This window comes from Megachile rotundata, chromosome 14 (genome assembly GCF_050947335.1).
Source record: "Megachile rotundata isolate GNS110a chromosome 14, iyMegRotu1, whole genome shotgun sequence".
NCBI lineage: Eukaryota > Metazoa > Arthropoda > Insecta > Hymenoptera > Megachilidae > Megachile > Megachile rotundata.
In genome coordinates, this window is record NC_134996.1 from 12,318,101 (window position 1) to 12,336,631 (window position 18,531).

An 18,531-nucleotide genomic window follows, 5' to 3' on the forward strand; every position below is an offset into this window, starting at 1 on the left:
AGCATAGGAATTATATTTAAACCGTGTATCATATGCAAGAAATCGATATGTAGACCTTGTAAAATAAATTAGAAGCAAAGTGGGACTACTTATTCACCGAGTGATTTTCTTAAATTGCAAGCGAGCCTCATATCGGAAAACGTATCTTTTTGCCTACGCTCTTCACATAAAAAAAGTACTGTTCGCTACTGTGCTCTGAATAGAAACCGCGCACACATCAGACGAACTTTCAGAATCGATTTCTAGCAAATGAAAACACATTTCCGCCATATTTTTTCATTTACGATCGTCTTTCTGTATCGAGTCCATTGAGCCGCGCCTAATGAGCCTTCGCTAAATTTCCAAGTGATCCCTTTAAAAAAACGCGATGAAAAGACAGTATCACCGTGCTTCTCGATGAACTTCAACCTGTTAAAGTAGGTTTTTTCAAAACATTTTTACGTATACCGCGAAGCACCGCAAAAGGATACGAAATCAATGGAAAGCTGTCATTTGCCGGTCGCGATCCCGTATCAGTTTCACAGCGCAAATCGCGAGGTGTTCATTCAAAAAAACCGACCCGACGTACAAGCTTCCAAGCCAAAGTTATAAATAACGTTTCGCGTGACGAGCGTGCCTTTGCAGACGCGGAGCCATTCATCAGCTACGCCCAGCACGTGAACCCAAACCGATAACGACGCCATGCCGGGAGACTCGATCGTTCGATGAAAGGCGACCTGTCGAACCAACCGCGAATCGCTCTCGCCCCTTCTCGATCTAGTTGCCTCTTTTGTTAACCGCAAGCCACTACTAGAAAACACCAAATAAATTGAAAATAAATACGAACCGATTGCCCCCAACGGAAATAAATTGTTTCTTTGTAACGATCTAGGGAGGATTGTTCACTGGATCATAGTTGAGTAAATTTTAATTTGAGTAAGTCTTGTCACGAATGGGGTATCGAAATTAGAAGCTTAACAGCTAGAAAAGCGTCAAACAATCTTCCTAATCTTGCAAGCTCCTATACCTCTCTTATTGAAGTAAAAGCTGAAGACGTGCTAATGACAACAGTCAACGCCCACAATAATAAACAAAAGCTGAAGAAGCGTATCTCACTTGCGTTAATAGCTAGAAAAGCGTCAAACAATCTTCCTAACCTTCCCAGCTCCTATACCCCTCTTAAAAGCTGAAGAAACTTGCGTTAATAAAATATCAGAGAAGGAATTAACAGTCAAACGAATTCATTGTTTCTCGAGTAGGTTCCGGGTCGAATCGGACAGCACCTAATTTCAGTAGCAGCGAGCGTATCAGAGGTAGCCGACAATTACAGCCCGTAAAACCGGTGGCGCTGTAAGGTCCTGGCAGGCATAACTTGCGGTTGCCATGATAAAGTCGAGCGATAAGGGTGTCCCGGCATGTGTGCACACGAAATCCGGAGGAACAAAAGGGGGTTAGATCGCGGGTGTCGAGCAACTGGCAGCCAGGTAAACGTTTGTCTCCAGGTGAAAGGCGTCGACCTACGTGCCAGCCAAACACGACTAGGACACGCTAAGATTTCCGATATTTCGAAATTGATGCCGATAACGAGCTTTCATGTAGCCGTTCTTGTTCCCGTGTTGCTTTATCGGACCCACGCACGAACGTTTCCGCACGAAATTGAAAAACGCCTGCCTAAAGGAAACACGTCAAGCATGAATTCTTATACCCTTTTCTCCGCGAAAATTTCGAACTGAATTTCATACTGCTTGCTGTTTGAATACCGAATTCTGTTGCGGATCCCCTGGAGTCGCATATTTTTCTTTCGGAGATGATTCGGAAAGGTGGAAATTTTTGGTGCATAGAGAATTAACGCTGGATGTAACTTGACTGCGCATAGAATAAATTTTCCAGAGTAATTGCGAGTTCGACGTAATTAGTATTCGCGCAGCGGGTGTGATACATTGTTATCGCGCAATATTGACAGCGAATTTGAATCTTTTAATAAGCTGAACCGAGTTGCCTGCTTAGTTGGACGCCTATTTTGGAATTCAAAGTTTAACGAGGAAGTCGCGTAGAATCAGAGAGCCGCGATAGAAGCGAGAACAAAAGTAAACGCGTCTCTGCTTCGAACTCGATGACGATAAGGCATGAAATTAGTTTGCCAGCGGGAAGTTTTCCGAAAGTTTGTCGAACAAGCGTCAAATTGCATCGACTAACAAACTCGTTGCTTTTCGCTGTTCGAAAGCCTTTATATCTTCGAATGAAATTTTGACAGGCTCTAATCTTTCGTGTGCGAGAACTTCGTGTTAACTGTATACTTTATATGCTGATGAAATTTTGTTGCGTAAGTGTACAGTGGCACGTATTACCCAGCATCAATGTTTGCGATTTATAGTTAAATATTTCTCAAGAAATCCGTGCTGGAAATTTTGCTGGCCGAGTTCCAGGCATTTTTGCCACGGATCGTACTTCCCGGTTAAAATAATAAGCTTATACTTTGTGGCTCATGAATATACGAGATCAAAAAGGCAGGGATTAAAGAGACTGGATCTATGATAAACTCGTGCTGTTCGTTTCTTGTATCGCGATTTCTCTCACGTATGCGTTGTACCTAAGCGAATCACTGACATGGAAAAACATCTGCGCTCCGCGAATAAAGCTTCGAGAAATAAAAAATAGACGCGCGTGTAGGTTTCCGCGTACGTCGAATATTCCTGCGTGTGAATTTGGTATTTTGTTAAACTAATTAGCTACGAATATTAATGATCGAAGAATTTCACCGTGCACACAGAGCGGAAGCTTTCAGTCAAATTAATTGCAGCGCAAAATATTAAATTTCATAGAGACTGAAACTGATGAGCGGGGTTTCGTTGTTTGCTTCAACAAGGTACACTGAAATATCTACCTCTCGATAGTAGATAACGAAGTTACATTCCGATAGATTCGTTCCACGCGTGACTATCTATTAGCCTGTTGGAAAACGAAACTTCAATGGCCTTTTGTCGGACGACCAATATTGGAGAAGTTCGATCCGAGCTTTGCTTCCCAGGACGTTCTTTCCTCCCTTGTCCGAATGACGGTTCGAAGCATTACGCGAACATTTATCTTGTTAACGAATTGGCAAACTTCTGGACACACGGTTTGCCCAGATTTCTGCCTTATCGATTTCCCTTTGCTGAACACAAAATGTCGTACACTATAATCAGGCATTACGTTGCAATTTTTGCTGTAATCCCGAAAATTTACGCGACGCGAAACACGTTCGAGAAAATAGGGATTACGAGGGTCGTAGAAAGCCATGCAAATTTCAACGTCGTTTCGCTATTTTACGTGGAAAACGATCGTTTTTTATATTTCTGTCCTCCGGAAGATAATGTACTTACCCTCTGAACGTAAGCCTCGAGTTAACAACCTTAGCTATTACTCGAGTACGATGGTACTTGGCCCTTGAAGGGTTCGTTCGTCGAGCACCCCGACGCCGTCGGCTGTATGCTAACTGAAAATTAACGTGCCAGCGAAACCTTTAAAATCAACGAGAATTTATGCTCGTTGAAAGTCGTTACACACGCGTTTCGAGACTTCCTTATCTCCGCAGCCGGGTCTCGATCTCCCGGAACGGAAACCTGCAATTTACCCCGACAATATTTCTTTCGCGAAATTCCTCCTTTCGTCTCTCGAAAGTTCCGCTATTTCGATGAGGAATAATTGAACAACGTAAGCAGAGTCACGGTGAACGTTCGCGGCAACAGTAAGGGTGGGATAAACGCGAAATAATTTCTCTCGTCGCTTTGAACGCGACTTTCTCGCGAATCAACGAATTAAAGCATCGCACCTGTTGGCTCCGGAGAGCGCGAAGTTGAACAACCGGTTTAAACGCGGTGAAATTGTTTCAGGTTTCAAGTTTCTCGAACAATTTCCGCCGGATTCGAGCCGGCGATAAGCGTCGTCGGAGATAAAGTTTGCTCGAAGTTCAGGACGAATGGTTCATCCAACGGAAGCTTATCATTTCGCCGGGAACGCAACGAGTTTCGGAATTCAGATGAGTCGCCGATATTTCACGTATCTGCGAGTCCGAGGTCGTGGAAACGCTTCCTAATACTCAATTTCGTAAACAGTTATTTTTAAAATTTTCAACGTGTGATTTTCTCATGTGAAAAGCGTGAATTTCCACATCCGGAAATTTCTAGCCATAATACGGAACGCAGGACGAAATTTTCTTTTAATTTACCCTAGCGCAGCGAACGGAAAAATATTTTTCGTGGAGCGAACGTCAACTGGGATGGCTGGGTCGGGGTTACAGAAATGTTTTCTGTGAAACGAACGTCAAATAGGATGCCGTGACCCGCAAGAAATTGTCGAGTGTTCGTGCACGAGTGTCATAGCACTTCAATTTTGGAAACTCAAACTTTGCGACCAATTGAATCGAAACGATACGAGTTTTCTGTTTGGCTTTCATTTGCCGAAGTGAGATTAGGAAAATTACTTGTTTTTACTGGTGCATCGCAATTTATCGTAGCAGTTACTATTTGCACCCTCTGACGCGGAGAACAATAACGCGATATCGAGTGCTCAAAGCGGATTCAAGTAACCTCGATAACACCCTCCGCGTGAGGTCGGAGACGAAATCGAAGGGTTCTCCACTCCTTCGCTCGTTGAAGTTGGAAATCGAAGGCCTTCGAAATTATTCGAGTGTAAATTAGGTCGTAATGCGATGTCCGTGTTTCGCGATGACGTCAAACAAATTAACGAAACAGGTCGATTTTCGAAGTATTATTTTACACGGCTGTACAATGCGACCTATCGACGTTTGTCATGGAACCGATGTTTCGCGCAGGGACCATTAATCATCAAGTTGGCACACGTTGACTGTGCATATTGTTTCAAATGTCAATATAATTTTCGACGCTAATGAACTTGCTCGTATATTAATTCCCTGATTCTCCGAGCACCGTTAATTTACGTTGTTTCCTTCATGACCGTTAAATATCCCAAATTGACGTCCTTTCTTCCAATCTTGATATCTCTTACAGAAGATGTCGCTTACAGAATTTGTTGATCGAAGTTTTCTCAGGTTTTCGGTGTCAAGTCTCCGATTCATAACTGCGTTTCGTTCGTTTGAATTTCAATCGGCGTTCACAAAGGAAAATCAGAAACGTTAACGAGCTATCTAACGTCCGGATCCGTTTTCTCCGCTTGTCCTCTCTTCATTTGTCTCGTTTTCCAGCGTGTTGTGCCGGTGCTTATTGCAGGTCGGCCCAGTCGAGTGCTCACCTTTGTTCTCGATGTTATCCTTCCAGTCGAAATCCTTATTGTTCCGCCCAGTTTCTCGAGCACGCTTTGTGCCCGGGACGGTTGGAAAAGGGTGTTTTAATAAACGGAAACGAAATCAACGAGGAAGAATCGGTGGTTCTGCGTTTCGAATCTTTCTCTCTTGTTTTTCCCAACGACAAAACATTCCGTCGCGAAACAATGCGCTCCAAGAGGCATTGACAACGAAAGAATCTCTTTAGACGGTACGATGATCGTCACTGGAGACGATACCGTACTCTGAATTCGACGTTCCTAAGGAACGTTTGTGCAATTTTTCTCGGTGAATGAAAACGTTCTGTATCGTCTCGCGGTTTCGCTAGAAAAATTCTCCGAGACGCACGCTCCTTTGTCCGAAGTCGCACATCCTTTTGATTAATTTTCTATAGGCATCTGGACCACGTTGGTACAAATATATACGTCTAGCCGTCATCCCTCGAACAACCCTCCGCATTTTTCTTCCGGCCTTCTGCCCACTTTCTGGCTTCCCCTGAGCCACTCGACTCTCTTGTGAATTTATCATTTTACGAATTTCCCGTTGACTCTGTCTCCTCCTTTTAATCTCTTCTTTCTCCTCCTCCTCCACTGAGACAACTACTCGGCCAACAATACGCTCGATGTTTTCCTGCTTCTTTTCAACCGCGATTCAGACCACGCTGCACCTCATATTTTTCAGCTTTCCATTAGTTATAAGCTTTACTACGAAATAACGTTGTATCACCCTACATTCATATATTCTCCCTCTGTACCGATCTCTTCTTGTCGCGGAATTATTCATCGGAACGATGGGGTCTTTTTGACTGTAGGTAATTCGAATTAATTATAGGGAATTTTCTGCTCTCAGGGTCGAAACTATGCCGTTAGGTTCCACGATTGATGGTTACCAGGCGCCGTTAGACAGTGTCCCAACAGACGACAAATTTATCCTGTTTTCTCTTCTTCCATCGTTACGGCTCTCTCTCGACCACTTGTCCAGCCGTGTTTCGTCGAGGACCATTTATTGCGATCCCGATAGCTGCTCTTCGCTTCTGTTTCTCCGTGTTTTTTCTCCGATATTCTTTCTCCTTACCCCCGGCTATCAAACCGGACTAAAAAATTGTTTTCCGATCCGAGCGCACGACCAGCCACGCGAATTCGTCTTCCTTTTATACCTACGCTCGTGTATCTTCCCATCCCGGTTTCTTTTGCCCCCCTTTCCAATAGTTTTCTTGCTCCAAAAGATTTCCATGTAACGCTCCCTTTGTTCGCTGCCTTTCATTTTATTCGACGCCTTCGATTCGGATTTCCTGCAAATTTTATCGCCGATTCTTCCAAATGTTCCCTGCCCTAGGAAATTGCTTTCGGTAAACAGGTATTACTGGATTAATCGATTGCTATTAATTAATCATACGTTCGTTAATTATGCCGCTGTGTGACCATATTTTCACCTTCAGTTTCGCCGGATTTCCATTAATTAACGCGTCGTAATTACACGACCGTGGAACTTATTTTTAAAGACTCCCTTTTAAGAGATATCCGTAGACGTCCGATTGAAGCAGTTTACAGGTTCTTTGTGCCTCTAATAGGAAAAAATCGAAGTCGCTAATGGGAAACGATTAAAAGCAAAGACGTAACAAGACGCAATCGATTAAACTCGCGTCAGCGCGATTACAACGTGCTCGGCGTAACGAGCGTGCGAGTCCGTTCGCTCGTCTCAAAATTGCCGCCCATTCATCAGCTGCCATTGCAGAAGACCGGCTTCATCGGTCGTCTGTGTGCCGGTATTAATAATTAGAACGGATAAAGGGCTGTAATTGAATCAGTGCCTTAATTAAAAATCGCAATTAGTGTCTTCGCCGGGGATCCGGCTGGCCTACCTAAGCGAAATTGAATTAATATGCCGTCTGGGCCGGTGACGGCACTCAATGGTGTCGCTTAATGCCGGAATTACGCGCTGCTTGCAAAGGAAAGAGGGCGACGGGGAAAACAAAGGAAAAGCGATTTCCGCGTCGCAGAAAAGGGGAAACGGAGCGCTCGAATCGTGCGTGTAAAACTGGCACGCGTTATCGCATGAATTATGCAAAGAGCGAATTCTTTTTTAATCCGGTTCAATTTGCTATTTCGAATTACGGCTGTGATTTTAGCGATTTTCAGGACTTTAACGCTGATTCCCACTGTTGTTACAAGGAACGTCTGGGAAGAAAAGTGGCACGGACGATGGAGGAAGAATGAAAACAGAGAAAACTGAAAACGAATACGAATGGCATAATGAAGACGAGAGTTAAATCCGGCACCGCTATTCCTTCCCGTTGTCGTCACTGGGTCTTTAATCTTCAGCTTTGTGCTATTGTACAGGATTGTAATCCAACACTCGCTCGCTTTTCCTGCTCTAATTTGCTGCTGAAGTCTTGAATTGCTCGGTTTTCATGCATTATATACGGTATCTCGTTCGAATACCGCAAATATATCCAATGCACCCTACCGTAATTGCGGGTTCATCCATTTAAATGCATCTCGGAAAAAAGTATCGGTATCGGATAAAACTTGCGAAACTTTTTAAGACGGACAAAGAAGGTCGCGTTCAGCCATTCGATAACTGATAAATTACTTCTGAAACCCCGGCCAACTAAGTCCAACTAATCTGAATCTAAACGAACAGCGCAGCCTCTGATGTGTTTCGAAGTTCCGCTGCTTGCAACAGAAGGATATTCGATGAAGTTTACTAGCAACATAACTGCTAATTATTCTCTTAGCGTATGTACGGGTAATCGACCACCGTGCTATTCGCTGGGGACTTGGAATGAAAACCTAATTACACCTAGCCTGGCAATTAACATGTGATACCTGCAAATGTTCGAATCAGCCTATCAGTTTTAACCTTAACCTACTATGTATTCTCTTGGTGCGTCATTCATATGTAATTATTACTACAAGACAACTGAAGAAGGTTAAAATGTTAAGCATATCTACCTTGATTATAATTATAATTAGAATTGAACGCAAAATTCAATTGCAAGAAAGATCTGGTTTATAATGTAGAGTGCGTCACATATCAAGTGTCATATGTGAAATGTCATGTATGACAGGATATTGTAGAACAAGGGTTTAAAAATTAAAAGAAAGAATATAAAAAAAGTAGAAAATGTGAAGTATAAAATTTTCTCGGTGTATTACATTTTAAAACGCCTGAACTAGATTGTCGACCTAACCTCAAATTGTCGATACTGTTCATTCGAAAAAGGAAATTATTTTCCATATTCTTTAAAGCGTCGTTAATTAAAGGTGCACTATTTGAAAAGCGCGTTTTCGCGAACAGAATGACCATTTCAGAGCATTTTCACGCTTTCCCGGTTTCCACGATGTTACACATATTTCTTTGTTAGAGTTCCCTGAAATTACAGTAAAATTTTCGCAGTGTAATTCCCTTGTTATTCGACAAGAGAGACACAGTAAGAGAATCTTTGCAACGTGTTCGAAGAAATTTTCTCTTCTACTTTCTATGATATGTGCATGTAGTTCCCCGGTACATCGCCCGTTATCCTCTATCCCTTTTTGCAGGATATCTCCGGGTCTCTCTTTCGTTCCCATAGAATATTGCAATTCTGTCCCGCTGTACAGGCTATTTTATTCCATTTCCGGACCCTCTACAAGCGCTTTGAATCTCGTACTTTCCTCTGACTGACAGCTCCACTTCACGTTTTTCTTGCCTATCTGTTTTAATTGCAGACAACTGAAATTAGCTCTGCCAACCCTTCTGAGCGCCCCAATTAATGCGCGGAGTCGAAATGCAATTAAAATGACAAGACATTCGACGTCTTGAGAGCTACGGTAAACTGATCGATTGGCGAAGAGCAAACAATTAGAAACTCTTCGATCCGAGAGTCGATAAGAAATATTGACAAACCAAACAGCGCCCGATAAACCAGGGACACCGTGGTAAACTTGCACAATCTATGCTGATATCGGTATCAATTTTCATTATCGGAAATTTATCTCTTACCTTGTGTGACGAACTGGAACTGAATCTTTTATGAAGCAATTGTCGTCGACAACCCAATAGAATTTGTCGGATTCGTTACCAATCATGCACGGAGAAGAGTTTCTTATAAGAATACAGGGCGTCTCACAATTAGTGTCCAATGGGGGGCCTACAAGAACGCGGACCAATCAGAGCGCGATGCGCGCGCAGCCACTAGACTCGACGCTGTCGCTCTCGCGTCTGCGCATGCGTAGTCTCGCGCTCTCCGAGTTTTTCCTTAATAATTCAGAAACGGAGCTTCAAACCCCATTTTTGCAAAGGGAAATCTTCTTCAGAATCACGTCAGCTACCCCCTATTTCAAGGACTTACACTAATTCTGCGACACCTTGTATAAGATCCCGTCTCGAATCAGTACTCAGTCAATCATTCAAAATTAAATCATTTTAAATTGAAACCCCCCGTCGTGTCACTCGCGTTTGAAGGTAAAAATAGAGCGATGAAAAAATGGAGGAAGAAACAAGTTGAACCGTTAACCTGTTAAATTAGCCAAACACGAGAAAGCGGATGGCACGTGTTCGTTTATCTCGAGGGTTGTTCGTTTCATTCGTGGCGTCGATTCGCGTCGTCCGTCAATTAAGGAAAAACGCACGGAACAGCGGCCCAGAGCAATCTAGCGCGCTAGCAGAAACACGCGAAGAGGAGCATAAAACCCTTTGACGCCTCCGTACGTGTCGCAATTACACGGAACAAAACAACGGAGCCGCGTCTTTCGTCTCTGTGTTCAACCACATCTTTTTTTCTCGCCTCTACCTTTTTGCGGCCCTCGAACAAAACACCGGCGAAAATTTGCGTACACGAGAACCTTTAAAACGCAACGAATTCCCGCCACCACCGTTGCCTTTGTACGCCCTCAAAGGGGAATTGCACGACCGAAATTTCAATGAGCAGGGACCCCGCCATGGGGTGCCCACCTATACGCAACCCTCTAGCTACCGGTAATTGCGGGATGGTTACGAGAAACCGCAGCTTACGTGTTCGCGCGGTGATAATGCCCCGTGACGACCTCACTCATAAATTCTCTGATCACCCTCATTCTACTCAAATCACTGACTAATTGTCGTCAAACAGATGCAAAGAGTATGTCAGTTGATCGCCATGTTGCAAGCTACAATCATGTTCATATGGGACATTGGTTGACTTGAAAATTAAAATGTTTTGCAGTTTAAGAAGACAGAATATCAGGATATGTAAACTATCTTGATTATGTTCATATGGGACATTGGTTAAGTTGAAAATTAAAATGTTTTGCAGTTTAAGAAGATAAAATATCAGGATATGTAAACTATCCTGATCATATTCATATGGGACATTGGATGTTGACTTCAAAATTAAAATGTTTTGCAGTTTAAGAAGATAAAATATCAGGCTATGTAAAATATCTTGATAATGTTCATATGGGACATTGGATGTTGACTTGAAAATTAAAATGTTTTGCAGTTTAAGAAGAGAGAATATCAGAATATGTAAACTGTTCTGATCATGTTCATATGGGAAATTGGATGTTGACTTGAAAATTAAAATGTTTTGCAGTTTAAGAAGAAAGAATATCAGAATATGTAAACTGTTCTGATCATGTTCATATGGGAAATTGGATGTTGACTTGAAAATTAAAATGTTTTGCAGTTTAAGAAGACTGAATATCAGGATATGTATACTATTCTGATCATATTCATATGGGACATTGGTTGACTTGAAAATTAAAATGTTTTGCAGTTCAAGAAGACAGAATATCAGAATATGTAAACTATGAAATTTGAGAATTTGGAGTTGATAATCCGAAAAGAATTTTATTCTGACTTTGACATATTCTAGCCCATATGTGAACGTAGAAAATGTAGAAATCTAGATTTTGGGATTTAGGAATTTGAGAATGTAACTTTTGCTGATGCCCGAATCTGACTGGGACTTGACTTAGGGTTTGAATCCTATTTTTACAAATTCTGACCCGTGATCCCTTAAGATTCAGACCCGTAAACTGAGAAAATTTAGATAAAACTTCCTCAAAAGTGAAGAAGTTTGAGAAAGTGTCCGAATGAAACCCTTGACACCTTCAGTAGAAGAAAAAGGTGTGAAATATGAGAACAAGGGTGGAAATAAGCGACACAAGGTATTCGAAAACGTTAGAAACGGAAAAATATCGTTTAGGTGGGTCTGTCGAAAACAGTTTTCGGCCGGTGACTGGTGTTGGCCGTCGGCCAAACGAAGCTTTCACGGGTATACCGTTGCGCAAAGCAGCGGCCGAAAATGCCGAACGGTCGCGGAAGACGCGCGAACGGAAGCGAGCCAAAGCGTGGGACGGGTAGATGGGCAGGATAAAATAAAACGAGGGTGATTGCGACTCCGAGAAAATAGAAAGTTGCCACCGGATCGCGTAAACATATAAATCTCGTTGACCGAGAGCGAGGCTGGGTTAGCTGCAATTGGAAGTTAACGCTCGTTCCGTTTCCCTTTGCTGTCCGTTCCTCAGCCATGTTTTATCTTAAATCTCATTGTTTGCCTCTGCTTCTTTCTTGTCACGTCGCTATCTGCTCTGGGAAATTATTTTTCCGAGATTCAGAAAATCTCAAGTTACTTTGTGGCCAAGTTTCGACTGCGATCCGTAATGACAGAAATCTGATCTCACAGATTTCCTCCCTCGAATATTTGCCAGTTGGTCCCCGGAGAATGACAGCAAGATGCAAAGTACGATCTCGTGTGTGACCAGGTAGCGTCAAAGCAAAACGCGATCGCGATCCCTTTCCGGCGTTGATTTAATCGGCACTGTTGTTCGTTGTGGCGAAAATACGTTGACCTAAATCGAGATTTCCCTGTGGGATCGTCGAGTATCCGACAGCTCCTTCTGGCGTTTCAGAAACGCGGAACGGCGAATAAATTTCGAGAGGTACACGAATTTGAATTACATTGGATCCGGAAAAGTAACTCTTTCGATGCCTTCTGACGGCTTCCGAAATTACCTGTTTGATTTACCGAGAAAAACTCGTAGCGAAGGAAATCGTCACCGGGGAAACTGAAACTGTTTATAGGTTCTTTAAAAATAATCGTAAGTGGTGTAAAGCGAAAGAAGCAAGGGTCTGAACTGGTAGCAGAAGGCAAAGTTATCGGCAATAAGTTATAAGAACACAGCTCGCTGCTCGCGAAGTCTCGCGAGAATGTTGTATCGAATATCAGTTAGCCATCTGTGGAGAAACGATAATCTGATCGCAATTTCCGGGAAAAATATTAAACGCATCGCGGTGTGACTCGCGGATACAGGATATTTTATATATCCGCATCGCTATTCGATCCATGACGAGGATCTCTTTGAGGATAAAAGAAAATTCCTGGAACGTCGTTCGTCGATTATCGGTTGATTTTCGATCGAGCCGTCGTCGGGGAAATAAAACCGGGACGTAATATAGAGATGCCATTGCGGCTGTTGGAATCGGGCTGTAAAAGACGAAGAAAGATAGCGATGGACGACATAAACGCGTTGCTTGCTTGCTATAGCGGCATTATCTACGCGGACCGTTTAAGGCCGTTATATAAAACGCGTATTCATATTTCTTCCTGTGGGAACCGCAGCGCGATATACGATTCCCTATATAAATTCCCGTAAACGGTTTTACAGCCCTCTCTTAAAAGCTTGTTCTTGTTGCCGGACGTCACCGAACGTCCGAGCAGCCACTTTCAGCTCGTAATGAACTCTGAAATTTTCTAACGAGCGTGTACAATATTCTGTTACTTGTAATTGCGATCGCTGGAGATCATTAGCGCTTGCCAAATTATCGATCGCAGACTTTTATTTACGAGCGAACGTGATAGGCGAGCCTAATTTGTCATCGACCGAGCCTCCGTCGTAAATTCGGCAATCTGGACCAGCAACTCCCGGAGGTAAACTCGAAACACGACGAAAATGGATTAATTCTAATTACCCGATCTCCTTGATTCGTAACATTTATCCAATAGCAGACGTGTCTATTGTGACGGATTGAAAGGAGACAGTAATGGAAGGCTCCCAGTTAGAGAATGGTCAAAAGTTTGCAAGTTTTGCCTACTCGGGTGTCGGTTGAAAAGCACAGAGCCAGACATGCAGCGAACAACGAGGAAACGATATGGCTGCGGGGCAAAGTTTTTCAACTTGACGGCCACAAGCGAAGACTATACTATCGAAAAGATCAACGAATGAAAGAATGCAACATATATTTGTCAGTACAGCAGCACAGAAACCGTGTGTTGCCCTCGAGCTGCTTTCGAAAGTTACCGCTGGCAGAGCGGCTCCGTAAACAGAGGCTAAAAGGTTCGAGAGAAATACGCTGAAAAGGAGTGGCTTCGGCTGCACGTTAAACCAAGAAATACAGAGTGTGCCAAAACGAGTACAACACGAAATGAGGTGATTCTCTATCGAACGACAGCTTTGGATCGCAGAATAAATCTACCAAGTACTTCCTTAAAAAATATACCCTCGATGTTTCGTGTTTTTGGAACCAGAAATTGGGAACGAGTCCCTTGAAAGGTTCACCATTCAGTTTAATACAATTTATGATAAATACTGTTTAACTAAGAAATTTTTAACTAAAACGTTAATTTGCAAAAATACCCTCTGAGGGTTAATTGCACTTCCTTTAATTTAAGTTATAACGAAGGTCATTTGCGAAAACGCTATTAAAAAACATTAATAACTCCAGAAAGCGAACCTTCCTATTAAATTGGAAAGCTGGCCGCATTTGAAAGCCGATTCGAAGAGACGAAGCACACAGTAACGCTATACTCAAAAGCGGTATAAATACGTATGTGGTCAGACATCGGAACGGTAGAACACTAGTCGAAGTAGAATCAGAGCACGGTTAGTTAGCTCGTCAGTAAAATACAGTTGACTCAAAGATAATTTCAAAGCTGCGATTAAATCATCTCGAGTTAATTTGAAATAGTGCTGTGACCCGTTTGGCGAAGGAGTTAAGCATTGGAGCAACGGTAGAATCAATCTTTATTTTCCGTGCATCTTCTCGGAGGGCAACGTTCTGCGTGAAACCCCCATTGTATTTGCAGCTGCAGCCAGAAACACGTACAATGGTTTCCAGGCGGGTGTATCTACTCCGAGCTGAGTGGGTTAGGTAGCGAGAGATGTTGAAACCACCGCAGTTCCAACGCGATACACCCGGGCTTACATTCGCACACAGCCACAGTACGAGAGAGCGAATGGCACGCGGTCGAAAGAAAACTCGATCGCTGATCGGAATGTACCGCCATTAGCGCTAACTGCTGATTAACCTTCATCGTCCTCGACAGCGCCATTTTTCCCCGACGAGATCCTTCGAGTAAGCGGATTCGAAATAATCCGCGAGAATAACAATCCGACATTTCTGACATTGAGATTGCGGTTCTTTATGAAATTATTCTGAGAGAAGACAGAGTTGACCGGGTTTCTTGTACAATGATCAACACTTTCGTTCGCTGATTTTCGGTTTGTGAAAACGCGTCGAGAGGCATTCCATTTGGCCGCGATAGTCTTTCAGCATGGCTGTTTTTAACGAGACAAAGGAACGTTTATTCGCCAGCACCGGAACCTGGTGTCTTCTTACGAATTACTTTCGCGTCGAGAATCGATTTCCAATCGCCCGCGGACAGAATCTCCGCTGTTGACTCGGCACGAACGGCCAGATAAGATGGGACAGTCGAAGAGGAAAGAACACAAGGAGGAAGATAGGAAGATTTGCCGAGTTGGACGGTGGAAAATGGACGGGGCCAGCCTAAGGCACTCTCCAGTTGGTAAATATTCCAAGATCTTTCTTCGAGGAAGAACATTGGCAAGTTGTACATGCGATGACGTGAAACGATTGGGTCTTTCCATAATCCACGTTTCAAGAACACTGATGAAAAACATCAAAGCAAATAAAAAAAAAAAAAAAGAATTTTCTTTTGAAGTTTCCCGGTTGGCTACAGCTGTTTCTTACCCTTGATAATTGCTGTGCAAGTTAGCCCCGTTAATCCATTAGAAGAATTGAAGCTCACGTTACCGCGAGGAGATCCACTTTTGTTGGACTCTTTGATCGTCAAGTCACTTTGTCGATTTTCCACTTTGCGAGTCCGCAAAGCATCCGTATCTCTTTTCCTCGCTGTATTCCTTTTTCTGCGCCGTCTCACCGTCATCTTATCTGCCTCGTCTTGAATCTACGGACTGGTCTTCTTGAAATCGAAGTGGAGCGCCGTAGTGGATGAAAGGAATCCTGGCCACGCAATCGAGCCTCTCAATACATAAAATTGAAATGGATAGCCGTTACTTTGTACGGTTTACGGATGTCAAACGTACTGTGTTTGCCGCTGATTTTATACCAAGTCGATACGTGTCAATTTATGTGTAATTATATTCCAGAGGTATTTCGAAAATCCCTATTATTCTCCAACCATTGAATTCCTTTTTCAAAGGAATTAAATCGATTTTTTTAACGACCGCACTCGAAAAATGGATATTTTTTAAATTAACTGTACCATGGTTCTTTGACAGGAAGTATCACGAATAAAAGGACGTAAAGCATTGATAAAAGACAGAGAGAATAAAATTAAATGGCAAGCTTTGAACCGATTAAAGTAAATATTTTAGATCTCCTCTCCCTGCGGAAAGTAATCTTTTTGACGATACCTCGGCTTATTGTTTCCAATCGATTGTTAATTAAAAACCATCTGCTTTTATATCTGGTTCGTGATACGAGCTAATCAACGAAGTAAAATTTTCCGACGGAATATCAACACCGAACTTCGCGGAAATTTGTTTAGGTGAAGCTGCATCTAGAAAGCAAACGAATGGCTCGCGATAGTCGTAGAACGCGAAACAATCGCGAACCGTGGAATCGATCGGACCGGCAACGATTTTTAAAAAATGCACGAGTGCAATCTGTGTAATGGATTCCAACATTCGGCCGTGCGCGTTCGCGCAAATACCGTAACTGAAAGAAGAAATATTTGTTTTAAAGGTAATCCAATGTTGGTCGCGAAATTCATTCGATAGAATTACCGCGGGCTAGATAACCGTTAAAAACCAATTTTTATGCAAGAATGCTTTCGATAAATATCAATCTCCGGGAGCGTACGGTTGCCGATACAGCTGTTCAGAAAGCAAATAAAACGGGGGACGTATCAATTTTATGTGTAATACCAAGTTGCAATTTTCGGTCGAAAGAAGTTTCGATTCGATTGGGCTATAAATGGAGCGGCGTCGAAACCGCCGCTATTATTAAAAGCGACAGGCAGCACTTACGTGAATCACGATTATGTCACCAATAATATCGAACTTCTCTGGATATTGATAGTGACAAGCACACTTCTTCCCCCGCTTCGGATCGATGCCGAACGTTAAAATCAAATAAATCCTCGATCAAAGAAATAACAGGTATCCTCGAAGTATCCTCAAAGTTATTAGCAATACAAAAATAAACGACGCTACACGAAATTTTTATTTTGCAACATGTTAATTTTAGCGTTAATCACAACTGTATTGCAAACTTTCTGTTCTATGTAGTTGTATAGTTACATACATACATACATACATACATACGTTCATACATACATACGTTCATACATACATACGTTCATACATACATACATACATACATACATACATACATACATGCACACATGCATACATACACATATAAGGATCAAATACAGAACCTGCTTTTTGAAGTCGGTAAAAAAATGGAATACACATGCAAAGTCGCTGAAGTAAAATCATCTTTCAAACGCAATCAATTACCGCGCAAAAATGAGAGAAAAGTAGGGTGAAATTGGAGGCATCGTTAAAGGAGTTTGAGCATAAGTCGATCGTTATTAATGATGGCGGGAGATTCATTGGATTCTTCAGCTGGCAGACACCTGCAACTTGGTAGTCGAATTGTACAGAGGATTTCGCAAACCGCCCCATTGGCGCTGTCAGTGAAGCATGCTGCTGACCCACGTATCGACCACCAGAGGCTTCCCCGAACCCCGCCTCGGTGAGGGAAATAGGGGTTGGAGGAGGGTAGATTTCTGCACAAGACACGGTTCTCTGCACACGCTCCACCCTGCCCGATTCTCGACACCGATATTCCTACGTCCTTGCTCGCCTGTTTACATCGTTCTTCTCGCGACGCTGATACCACCTATCTGTCTACGAGGACGTAAACTACCGGTCCATAGAGTCTTTTCGCTCGTTCCCGCGTTTGTTCGTTCCTTTCTTGAATTATCCTCCGGCTGTTTTCCCTCGGCTGGTCCCTTGACTCGCATAGCTTAGCCGACGATGGCTGCGGCACTTCCGGTCGATAAAAAACGCTCTGTCTCCCGGTTCTACGTGAAATATGCTGGAATAGATTTTTTCTGACTAGAAATACTTTGTAGAACGTGGAATATTCGTGGTATATGCATGTATAATTAATAGTATCGAGCATCGTAACACGAGTATTAGATAAATTTTATGGCACGTCTGCTTTGTGAACGAAATCTTGCGTGGCGCGAAGCTCGCGAATCTGTTACTGTCAGCCTTTACTTTAGTACGATAAATTCCAAAACGCTGCCAGTGACAGACCGCGAAATAAAACGTTTCTGTTGGCAACTTTTTCGAAAAAGAATCCGTGTGCCTGAGGACGTCCATTTGATAAAACCAAAAAGGCGGTCAGATTTTAAAGGAAATGGCCGCGTGGATGTTCGATTTAAACGCGATAAAATCACTGATACTTGATGCGGGAGTGCAACGATTAATTTCGCTCGTTTTACGTTTGATCAATTGTCGTAAGCAAACCGATTAATTTGCTAAATCGGTCGGTTTAATTAGTCGTTTCATCGTTTCGTTTTGTATCCAAGCGTTACTTGCCTCGGCCTGTTTTCATTAATTAAGCGTATTTCCCGGCATAAACGATCGCTTTCGATGATTCTAAAGGGCAATAAAATTAAGGGTTTCACGCGTTGACTTTACAAAAATTATTCAAATAATTTTCTTAGGGATTTTCTTTAGAGAAACTAATTTTGCACAACGAAGTATTTTTAACGAGGGTCGCAGAGGGACACTTTACGTCCTCCTGTTTACGAAACGCCTATTCTTTCGGATGTCGATTAAACGTGGACGGCGGATAATCAGAACGATAATTACCAGCGAGGGAAACACGAGAGCACCGAGCAGTTTCATGCTCGCGATAAAATTAAAGGTCTGGCCGGAAGTGCAAGTTCCCGCTCGTCCCAGTTTATTCAGTCTCCGTCCACGAAGCAAATCACGACGTAATAACACGAAAAGGGGAGCTCATCT